At 40.9% G+C, this 12,738-nt stretch overlaps 1 protein-coding gene across 5 annotated transcripts in view; it reads right to left on the bottom strand.

Moving 5' to 3' along the window:
• The window catches only part of elmo1 (engulfment and cell motility 1 (ced-12 homolog, C. elegans)), a 92,332-nt gene that overhangs the window by 12,817 nt on the left and 66,777 nt on the right, over positions 1 to 12,738 (bottom strand). The gene's annotated exons all lie outside the window — the stretch shown is intronic.

The following is a 12,738-nucleotide window of genomic DNA, read 5'->3' as shown; positions in this document are numbered from 1 at the left end:
ATCTGCACATATTCACATGCATAAGGACTTTTATTCTTGTTAATATCACTTACTCAGTCACTGCTGTTTTTCTGTTGTTCTTAAGAGAATGTTTGATTTGATTTACATTGATGTTTAGCTACCCATCATTTGTATTACCCCTATTACAGTCATCCAAAATATTAGTGCTACAATGATCAAATACAATACCGGCCCATCTATCACAGAAACCACAGCGCCGAACGAGCAGACATAAAGCCTGGCCTTTACATTCAGGCTGTTACTGCTACATTTTGATAAATCATAGCGCAGAGCGGAGAGAGAGGGCCGGTGAACGCAGCATGTCCCGGCTGGCTGAACAGCTGCTCTGGATTCGAGTCCAGCTGCTGTTTCCACACACTGTAGCTTAAGCAACACTGGGATTAGATGAGTTTTTAATTAGTGATTTAAAAAAAAAAAAAAAAGAGGGGGAAAAAAAAAGTGCAGGATAAGGGGTTCCTCCCAAATCACTGCCCTGATTGGTCTCTGTGCTTCGAAAGAGGCTGAGTAACTGTTAAATGGAGACCAACCTCCATCGCTGATAAACCTCCAAATGCTGTTTTAAAGGATTAAAGGAATACTTGAGTTGTTGAACGTAGTACCACTCGACCACATCTGTAGTGCGTGTGTGATTACTGCACACAAGAATCAACATGTTGCTCTGTACTGAGAAAGGAGTAGAAAAAAGTTGACTCAAAACTCATCACAGTGGATATTTAAGGGCAGTTGCTGCCCTTTATTGGAAACGCGTTGTTATAGAACACATTCATAAATTCTTCAAAAAATAAATGAAACTATAAATTTCCACAATCAGTCTTTACAGGATTTCGCAGCGTTTTTTTTTTTTTTTTGAGATTGTTGCGGCCAAAAAATGCTCGATTTTGCGGCGGCTTTTTTCAAAATTTGCGACTTGTGGAGATTTTTGTGCTTTTCTTGCGGAAAACTATTTGAATCGGGGAAATTGCAATTGCGTGAAATTGTTTCGTGCGGTCTTTCGTTCAGTGAAGTTTGTTGGTAAACGAGGCCTTTTAGCTGTACTCATGCGACACACGAGAATCAAAGAGTGTTTTGTGATGACATCACGTGATGCTTCTTGGCCCAAATCTGTGGAAAATCTGCGGTAACGTTGAAGATTTGCAGGCTCCTCCGAATATTGTGGAGTTTGCTTGATTTGCATTCATTTCTGCCATCGCAGACTGGCAAACCTTTTAAAGGGGAGGGATTTGTGCTTTGTATGTGTGGATATACAGAATCTTCCGGAAAGTGCAAGTAACGAAATTTTTTTTTATGTATTTTTTTTCGTAAGAAAAGTTTCTCTCGACGTTTGTTTCATCCCAAATCCTTTTTTTTTGTTACACAGAGTTTTGAATATGTATATTTTAGACCTTTATCACAGAATTCATCATTTGCTCAGACCTCCATTATAAGTAAACCGGTTTTCTGTTGTTTTCACAGTAAAGGAAAATGTGTCACAATTATTATCCATAATACTCATACACATATACTACAGAAATGGTGGATAGGGATTAGTTGGGATTAGTTGTGTAACAAAAAAAAAGTGTATTCCTTTAAATGTTTTTCCTTCAAATAGGTTTTCCTCAAAGCCTGCAAAAAAAAAAAAAAAAAAAAAATAGTAGGCTTCTTCAGCAATGGAAGTGTGATTTCCTGTGGAGAGACAGAGAGGTGGAGGAGGACAGGACTGTTGTTGCTGAAAGGGTGGGTGGAGGTATTTATGAATAAAAAAAAAAAAAAAAAAGGAACACAGCTTTTTTAGGTGAGCCGTACTGAGAGTATCTTTACTTCACCAAGACTGCTGTGGTTTCCATCCACCGACCAGCCTTTATCTACTCTGTCCAGCACTGATATGTAGGGAACACATTCACCCACAGTGTGTCAGCTCCCAGATAATGCACAGCGACATGAAGGGGGAAGACGATGCATCTTCTCTTGTGCGAAAAAAAAGTGCTCGCTAGAGACAGACGCTGCGGCTCTTCAATTCATGAAATTTTTACAGTCCTATATCTGGCACTCGTCATCAACTTCCCAGATCACACCGCCTTCCTCTAAACTTAAACAGAGCACTAATCCCAGTATCACTTTGTTACATTTTTACACGCACATGGCTTCTTCGTGGTCTCGCAGGCCTACCGACAGAAACGTAAACATAAACCTAAACTGAGGAATTATATCACACTGTTAAAAGCCTCCATATAAAACAATTGAAGTCAGATTAGCTTTAGACAAATATCTGGTCTTAACTGAGAAGCAAAAATTATTATGATTTTTTTTAAAACAATAATAATCATTTTTAATCTAAACTCTTAGCTGCAACATTAGCGCAGCGATGCGTTTAGGTAGCTAGTTATTTTTCTGAATAAGGATGTGCCAATGTTGCAATGCATGTGCATTACATAGCCACACTGTGCAGCCAGTGCTATTTTTATCTGGTGAAAATTGCAGACACCATTATTATATTCCAAATGAGCGATTTAAAAACTTAGTGAGTCATACTCCTACACAAACCCAGATGAAAAAAAGAAAAAATATATAAATACATGTAGAAATCATGGTACATACAACACAAAAGAAGCCCAGATGATTTTAAAGGTGTTTAGCTGCTGGGCTTCATGGATGCTTTTAGTCTCTTTTCGTTGTCTGGTGACGCTTTTAACAACTGGCAACCCTAACAAACATTTAAAGCTCAAGTTTCAAGTTATTTTTCGTTTCAGGCTTTATTCATATTTATAAATACGACTTAAAAAAAAAAATCCTCTCAGAAACCCTGTGTGGTTAGCGCATGTTAACTAGCTGGCTAGCATTAGCAAATCAGGTCACTTAGCTGGCTACCAATAGCAGTGAAGATTATGAGTATTAAAAATTATATCTCAGTAATACTTTCAAGTTGACCCATGTTAACTAGCTTAATAACGTTAACAGTTAACTCGTTCTACTATTCGTAGTACGGATTGTGGACATTTATAAACAGGACTTCTCGGTAATGCGGTCAGGTTAGCTCGTGTTTACTGGTTGACAAACATATGTGAAAACGTGCACGTATATACAGTATGAATGACACTGACTTCCTTCTTCCGACTTGAAGATCAAAGGCATGTCCACTTTCCTATATATGGTCTTAAAGACAGTCACACATTTGATCTCATATCCACATGCACTTTTGCATTGCTGAAGGCAGAGTTTTAACTTTATAGCTTCGGCAATCCAGTCACTTTTTCACTGACAGCAGAATCATGGTTTGTTGGTCATCAAGGCTTGTAAGATTCATCACTCCTGTCTCTAATTTTAATTACAGAGCTTTGCCTGGTTATCCATCACACATATAGACAAGCGTCCCCTTCCTTTGGTACTCATCTAGTGAGTAAGAAAACCGTATTTTCATACAAAATAGATTTTCTCTACCCAAATAATGTCAAAGCCCAAATCGGATGATAACTGACTATTTATTACCACAACGAGGGAGTGACGACAATGAACAAACCAGGATTTTCCTGCACTTGATTCAAACTGAAATCGGCACATGCACAGTCACACTGCTCCAGTTTGCTTGCTTTCCACCTGACCTCAGCCTAATCTTCAATCCAGCCGAGTCAAACATTTACAGGATGCACGTCTAGAAACACACAAAAGAATCGATCCAGTCACTGCCATGACACATTTGCCAAGCGAGCTGGCACTACATGAATCATAAATGCCTCCTATTTTCCCCAAATTCTCCTCTTTTCATTCAAAAAGTATTCACCTGGTGCGAATCTGAAAATACCGTAGGACAACTGGGTAGAAACGGGAACATTATCCGTTTCACTATTGACATGGTAATTGCATTATTATTATCCTAGCTTCTATTGTACTGCTTAATAACACTCCACATCAAAGCATGATGCACTATTGTGAGGCACAAACAGACGTGATTACTGCAAAAAAAAAAAAACGGACGCGCCATCAAGCGCTGACTACTTTAGGCGAGGCTCTAAACGAATCAGCAGATGCAGGGAACTGCCACATTTGACAGGTCTTTACCAATTACACATTGCAGAACATGTTATAGGAAACAGAAATGGGGTGGTGTGATGCGCTCCGAAGTTGATCATTTTACTATAACAGCATGTTCCTAAGAGGAATAAAACGGTGTTTCATAAAACAGTATTTTATCCCTCTTATACCACAGCAAACTGCCGACAATTACATTCTTTTCCTTAATTAAAGAATGACCTCACAGTTTTGTTTTTTTTTAATCGTTTCATCATATAAACAGTCCTTCCATCACCAGCCTCTTTTTTTCTTACGTTACCAAGAAACCAGAAAGACTTTCCTGTGGTTGAACTCTGACTGTTAGAAAGTGCTGACTCCTTCCATAAATGTTCAATAAAGCTTCACAAACTCTATGCTTATACATTTTGCTTTGTTCTTTTTTTTTTATCTTTACTGTTAGTCTTTGCTGTTACTATAGAAACGTTAACGAGAACATTAGAACGAGCGCACTAATATAAGCCTGTTATTTGACTTGCAGTTGGCACTACTCTCAGAGTTACTGTTACAGAACATTAACCATCACCTTAGAACCAATCAGCACTGTCCTATTTTATATGGATTTGAAACAGCTGAGCATGTACTGTACTGTATATACGGTCTAAACAGGTGGGTTGAAAAGCTTGCTGTGTGCGCGCTGTGTAGTGGCAGGCTATTAGTAGCGAGGGGAGCAGGTGAAGCAGAAAACACATTTGCATGCTCAGCAGGCTTCACTGCACATCCATGACCTCCCAAACTCCACAAACTAACAGCAAAATGTGCACATGTAGCTATGTAGTGTGATAAAGAGGGTAACCATACTTTAGATTATTTGCTAGAATGATTTATGAAGATCATTGAGGGACTGGGAGCCATGAGGGACGCCGTCACACACTGCTCGCCTGCTCTTAACTGGTTCTCAAGGCATGCAAGTCTCTTCTTATATTTCCTCGTTCTTTCTCCCTCTCAATTTTTCTATAAGAATTACTACTGCCCTGTTTAGCTTGTTGCGAAAAATTCTCTTAGATCCACCTAGAATGAATTGCTTGGGGGAAAAAAATGGAATCATACAGGCTTCTCATGGAGCTAGAATATTAAAAGTGATGATGTGACACAACTACTGTGTGTGGTCAAATTTGGATTGCATATTTCCCCTACATCTCTTAGGTTTACACTATATGACCAAAGGTTTGTGGACACCTGACTATCATAGCCATACGTGGTTCTTCCCCAAAATGTTGCTACAAAATTGGAAGCACACAATTGTATAGGAGGTTTTTGTATGCTGTTCCATTACTGTTCCAATTTCCCTTCACTGGAACTAGGAGGCCCAAAACTGCATGACAATGCCCCTGTGCACAAAGTGAGCTCCATGAAGACATGGTTTTGCCAAGATTGATGTAGAAGAACTCGAGTGTCCTGCACAGAGCCCTGACCTCAACCCCACTGGATACTTTTGGGATGAACTAGAACACCAACTGCACCCCAGGTGACAGAACACCTGTATATTTTTGATACATGGCAGTGAAATACTGTGGTGGCCTCGAATACACAAACATACACACATTACACATGAAGGAAACAAAACGGCATGACAGATTTTCTTTTTGCACCCCCCCCCCAGCCCCCTCCCCTCAGACAACCCTGGTTATAAATTTATCTGAACCTTTTAGGAAAAGCCGCTGAGTGTTTAGTAATGCAAAGTGCTCCAGCACGGTCACATACAAATGTGGATTTAGGCAATGAGTCACTAACACAAGGCACCTGAAGGCCTCAGCGTTGAGCTTAAAAATGCATTTCCGTCCCAGAGCTGAGTAATTCAGCATCACTTATACCTCATATAGCCAAAGAAAGAAAGAAAGAAAGAAAGGGGAAAAAAGGCAGAGGCCATGCATGCCTTTTGACTAAATATAGAAGCTTTATATCTCTGGCCAAGGCTGTTTCAGTGGATCGAGGTCTGGCATGATGCTGGAGCTACAGCGTTGATAGTGTGAGACACACACACACACACACACACACACACACACACACACACACACACACACACACACAAGGATGGAAACAACTTCACAAGCCTCATCACAGTGAGGAAACCACGAGGGTATAAATAGCCTACCAGAGAGGAGGGTACTAAATAAAAAGAAGGGAAGGAAGGAAGGAAGAAATTTCGAAATAAAAGACTTTAAGAAAGGAAGGAAGGGAGAGAAAGGAAAAATGTAGAGAAAATTTAGAAAGTAGTTGAAACATTTAGAAATGCAGAAAGGTAGAAAGAAAAGAAAAGAAACAATCAAAGGCAGACTAAAACAAATCAGAAAGAGAGAAGAGAAGAGAACTACACAGGGCACTACTGTACAAGACCTGCTGTGATTTACACGTTACATACACATGATCTACATGATTGCACTAATTACTGTCTCTGATAAACCCTGCATGCCACAGCAGCGTTGTCAATCCCATTCAGGTGGTGACGGAGCAAATCTGCTGCCAGAAATCATGTAGCACATCCATGCGGATACTCACAGTCCAGTCTTTAGAAACACTGCTCTGTTTTTCTTTTTAGATTACCCGCAGAAGCCAATCATCTGAATACTGAACCAGGCTGGATGTTTCAGCTCAGCCAAAACAACGAGCAAATACAAAAGAGGATTGACTCTATTTCAAGAGCTATTACTATAGCCTAAAACTACATAAATGATAACAAATACATGTTCTTATCTTAAAAGCTGAAAATACTAATATAGAACAGATGTGCATTGCAACATCTCATACGTTAATAATAAAAAGCAGACAGATCAATGCACACCGAGTGGAGTGGTTGAGAAAAGGAGCCACACGGACACAAGTAATGAGTTCATTCATAATACCAGTGTGGTGAGGGTGAGAGGGTACAGATCAGTGCGATCGTCTGCTCTAGATCGAGGGATATTTAATCACAAGCCAAAATCTGCCTCTAACCCGATTACTCTGGCAACCTCTTACAAAGCCTGCAGCCGACCTGTACATGAGCCACAGCCTCAGCCTGTCCCATCTGTCCATGTCCTAGAGCCCTCTTATTCCTACTATTCGCTTTCAATCTTGTTCTCCACCAGCTGTGTCTAATAGCAGTTAACCGCGAGCGCCGTGTCTGTATCGGCGCGAGTGAGTGTTATACTCACATGTCGGCGTCACCTCCATATTTGGGAGCCGGCTCCACGCTGGCACAGCTCACACGCAGTCAAACAGTGAAGCAAACACTTTGGATGAGAAAAGATCAAGATCTCTGAGGTGCCTGATGGATGGCACTGGGTGGGCGTGCTGCTGATGGAACCTCCGAGTTAGCCGGAGACAAGGGCATGCAGAAACCTGCTCGCTCCTCTCCACAGCATCAGCTCTCTAAAGAGCGAGAGCATCACCCAGCAGCTTCGCTTATGTCCATCCCAGCCTTTCAACCCAATTGGGCAGACGTGGCATGGATCAGACCAATGGCAGTCCGGACGAGGAAGTCACATGGGCTTCTCAGCGGGAGGGGGATTAGGAGCAAGGCAGCTAGCTTAAACAGAGCTGCTACATCACTACTACGCTCTGATGCATCCAGGCGGCAGATTCCACTCAGGTGCCGTAGATGCATACGTCACGGATAGGAGGGAGGGAGGAGGAGAAGGGGAACTGTACGTGAGCAAACACTCCGTCTCCTGCTCCCGCTCTCTTTCACACACAATAGGCATTCCATCTCATCCTAGAGGAGCTGGAGTAGGAGTAATTAGAATGCGGTTGCTATGGAAACAGGCGAATTGTTGCCAGTCAGATTTTTGCCCCAGGAGCATCAGTCTGGGTTCTCTCTCTCTTCAGCATCCCCCCCTCTCTCTCCCTCTCTCTCTCACACACACACACACACACGTTACCATTTACTCAATGTGACAGGCAAACCCATGGAGCGAGAGAGATAGATTGGGGGAGGGGTAACAGAGGGTGTATGGTGTGCATATAAATACAAGATGCATGTGCATGTAAGGGTTCATCAGACTGAGGGTGTGCAGTCATCCATAAACGCACCTCACGATCATGGTTTTAAGGTACGTCTGACCGGCCTCTTACTGCTCAACACAAAATGGAGGTCAGACAATAAAACTCTGATAGCATGCTGAACAAAGAAGAGCAGTACACAGTATTATATTTATCAGTAATAATATAAACGCATTTTATTTACAACTTCGGTGATACCTAGGGTTGGATTATGATGCTTAATTGTCAGACAAACAATTGCAACTGAGGATTCAATTGTATTTTCTATTCACACTGATAATAAAAGCTTAATAGTAGCGTTTTATACCACAGCAGTGTTGAGTTCTTGATTCTGATTGGTCAGAAGGTGTGGATTACGTGTCTACAGCAGTCTGACAGTAATTCTGGCTGCAAGGCCAATGGTTTATATTAATATGTTCATATATATATATATATATATATATATATATATATATATCCATCCATCTTCTACCGCTTACTCCTTTTCAGGGTCACGGGGAGCCTGGAGCCTATCCCAGGGAGCATCGGGCACAAGGCGGGGTACACCCTGGACAGGGTGCCAATCCATCGCAAGACACAATCACACACCCATTCATGCACTACGGACACTTTAGACACGCCAATCAGCCTACCATGCATGTCTTTGGACTGGGGGAGGAAACTAGAGTACCCGGAGGAAACCCCCGCAGTACGGGGAGAACACGCAAACTCCGCACACACGGCCCTGGCGGGACTCGAACCCCGGACCCTGGAGGTGTGAGGTGAACGTGCTAAACCACTAAGCCACCGTGCGCCCATATATATATGAGCACATGAGTCATTTTTTTATATATATTTTCTTTCTTTTTTTTTTTCCCCAGATAGCCTTTAAGAACGCCTTTGACAACAAAGAACGTATTGAAATGATTCTCACGGCTGGATCGGGAAGCGGTCGCAAGGTTGCGATGGACTTTAACAGGAAACATGGCAAGAACATCACACACACACACACACACACAGTTGCCAAACCTATTAACAAATGCAAAAATACTGGAAAAATGTTGCGGACCAACCGAGGTGTGGACATCCATCAACATCCACTGATGAAGGCACAACCGACGTGGAGCTGGTAAACATCCACTACTGTATATATGGAGACTTTTGGGACACCCTGTATAAATGGTTAAAAAGTATGGTGTTTTGAACATTAATAAATTTTACAATTACTAGTAAAGTACAATTACTGGCAAATCAGTGTGAATAAATCACTTTGTGGCGTGCTTGAGCATCACACCACCCTCTAACATCATGGCTTATTCTCCTGTAACAGCATGCTCCATCATGATGTGCAAATAAATGTAATTTGTTTGTCCCTTGCTAATTTTTCACAGTCTAAAAGGGAAATAGCTTAAATATTTCAAACATATTACTGAAATACCCATGGAGGTACCCGAACAATAAATAATATTTAGTCATATTTTAAAAACTGTGCATGTGAATAATGTATTATGGCCGTATTATTATCCGTAACAGGTCATATCCTTGTCATCTACAACAGGTTTTTATTGATATTGGCATTACGACTCTACTAAATCTTACTGTCAAACAATGAATGAAAGTTATAAATAGTTCAAAACCTGAGAATTGAGAATGAATATTTAAATATGAGCAGCGATTTCATCAGGCCACTGAAGTAATTATAAAATGGTTGATACCTTATGCATTCAGTTTGACTGATTTCATGTATTCATATGGAAACATAGGATGACAGAATCTAAAATATACAATAAGTGAGTGTGTGAGTGTCTCCTAACTACCTGTGTAGTCGGCAGGGTTATTACGAGGCCCTGGATAAGTATCAGGAACACTATATGGCCAAAAGAAGGTGGACACCTGACCATCATAACCAGATGTGCTTGGTAAACATCCCTTTCCAAAACAACGGGCATTCATATGGAGTTACCCCCATTTGCTGTTATAGAAACCTCCACTCTTCTGGGAAGGTTTACCACTAGATTTTGGAGTGTGTCCCATTCAGCCATAAGAGCATTAGTGAGGTCAGGCACTGAAGTTGGACAAGAAGGCCTGGTTTGCAGTCTGCATTACAGGTCATCCCAAAGGTCAGGGCTCTGTGCAGGCCACTCGTTTTTCCACTCCATCCTTGGCAAACTGTCTTCATAGGCCTTCATGCTTTATGCACAAGGGCACTGTCATGCTTGGGCCTCTTAGTTCCAATGAAGGGAAATCACAATGCTATAACATAAAAAAGACATCCTGTGTGTGCTTCCAACACTGTGTGAAGACCCACATACAGGTGTGATGCTCAGGTGTCCACATACTTTTTGTCATATAGCATATTCGCCAATATGCAGCATTCTGATGTAACAAAAAGGCTAAAAGTGGGATCGGTGCATCCCTATCTCGCCTAATTTTTACTTCTCAACAGTGAACGAAAGCAATTTTCAAAGAAAACAACCCAGATGACCTCAGTCCAATTAGCATCAACGGCACGTTGGAATAAAACGGGACAGGCAGGAGACATGGGAGGAGAAATTCAGCCCAAACCCTAGTCTAACCACAACCCCACATCTGCACTCCTTAAGTAAACAGAACAGTGGGACAGCAGCATGTTTGACCTGGCACCCTTCTCCCACCTCATCCTCTGAAGAAATGACACTGAAAGCAATTTAATTACAGAGCAATCGTGAAACGAGAGTCATTAATAAAACATCCCCTTGACATACTGATATGGCTCATCTTCGTATTCTGCACATGAGTGATGAAGCTACGTGGTTATGACTATGTCCCGTTTATCATGTAGCCATGCCAACCTCCAACAGACCAGTGAAGGAAGACAGGATTTTGTATATTTCTGCTCAAGTTCATAGAGATAGGTTAGACTTTAATTGCTAGAGCTGTATAGAAAATGTGTGGTGGTCTGGGAAAACCCGTTGGATGTTACTGTGGCTGAATTCTGGCAAACAGCCAAATAAAATTGTGGTTTCTTGTAGCATACTTCCAAATAAACATATTTGACTGAAACGATGTGGAAGTACTTTTATTTACTTGTTAATCTTGCCTTGGCTATCTTCCTGCAGTTATCATGCTAGGTAAGGAGTCAGTTTCACAAATATGGTGGTGAAAACAGTACGTCTGTCTACAGATGTATAAAACCTTGCTAGGGTGTGGTTTCCTCACACCCTGAATGCCAGGCTTTCAAAATGGCTGTCAAAATGGCAGTGGTTTTTTTTTGTTATTGTTTTTTAAATTTTATTTCTTTAGTTATTAATTTTTTTAAGTCATGAAAAAATTTTTAATATCATGGAAAAGTTCATTTTTCCCCCCGTAATTTAATTCTAAATATTCCATTTAATTTAATTCATATATTCTAGATTCATTACACAAAGTGAAATATTTCAAGCCTTATCTTGATTATGGCATACAGCTCATGGAAATCAAAAATCCAGTATCTCAAACTATTAGAATGAAGAATTTATAATACAGAAATGTCAGCCTTGTGAAAAGTGTGAATTTATGCATATGCGCCTTACCTGGGCTAAGGAGAAAAAGAACCGGACTGTTGCTCAGTGGTTCAAAGTCCTCTTTTCAAATGAAAGTAAATTTTGCATTTCATTTGGAAATCAAGGTCCCAGAGTCTGGAGGAAGAGTGGAGAGGCACAGAATCCAAGTTGCTTGAAGTCCAGTGTGAAGTTTCCACAGTCGGTGATGATTTGGGGTGCCGCGTCATCTGCTGGTGTCGGTCCACTGTGTTTTCTCAAGTCGAGAGTCGATGCAGCGTCTACCAGGAGATTTCAGAGCACTCCATGCTTCCATCTGCTGACGAGCTTTATGGAGATGCTGATTTCCTTTTCCAGCAGGACTTGGCACCTGCCCACAGTGCCAAAACTACTAGTAACTGGTTTGCTGACCATGGCATTACTGTGCTTGACTGGTCAGCTGACTCGCCGGACCTGAACCCCATAGAGAATCTGACAGACACCAGACCCGACAATACAGACGAGCTGAAGGCCGCTATCAAAGCAACCTGGGCTTCCACAACAAACACCTCAGCAGTGCCACAGGCTGATCGCCTCCATGCCACGATGCATTGATGCAGTAATTCATGCAAAAGTATTGAGTGCATAAATGAACATACTTTTCAGAAGGTCAACATTTCTGTATTATAAAATTCTTTATTCTAATATTTTGAGATACTGGACTTTTGATTTCCATGAGCTATACGCCATAATCATCAAGATTTAAATAAATAAATAAATAAATAAATAAAGGCTTGAAATATTTCACTTTAAGTGTAATGAATCTGGAATATATGAAAAGTTCCACTTTTTGACTTAAATTAGTAAATTAGTAAGTATACCTATGACCTTTTACTTGTTAGCTGTATTTAAAGGGTGTTTTATATTACAGTTACATATGGCAAATGTGGCTTTACAAACTTCCAGGATGAATTTAAAGATGAACTCTTTATGATGTTCCACTTTAGAACCATCAGTTACATCTTAGTCAAATCGTAAATTTCTTCATAAATCATTTGCTTTACTCATCTTAGCCAGACCACCTCCGTGGTGCTGCAGCTTTTAATGAGCACCAAAATATAGAAAGGCAGCATTTTTTTCTTGCTGCTAGCTGAACAGGGGGAGCGGCTGCTGAATTAGCATCGATTCACAATTAGAGTGTCACCTTCAAGCTGTGATT

Source organism: Ictalurus furcatus, chromosome 24 (assembly GCF_023375685.1).
Source record: "Ictalurus furcatus strain D&B chromosome 24, Billie_1.0, whole genome shotgun sequence".
Taxonomy (NCBI): domain Eukaryota; kingdom Metazoa; phylum Chordata; class Actinopteri; order Siluriformes; family Ictaluridae; genus Ictalurus; species Ictalurus furcatus.
The sequence above is the reverse complement of the archived record's forward strand: the minus strand, read 5'-3'. Positions and strand labels throughout refer to the sequence as shown.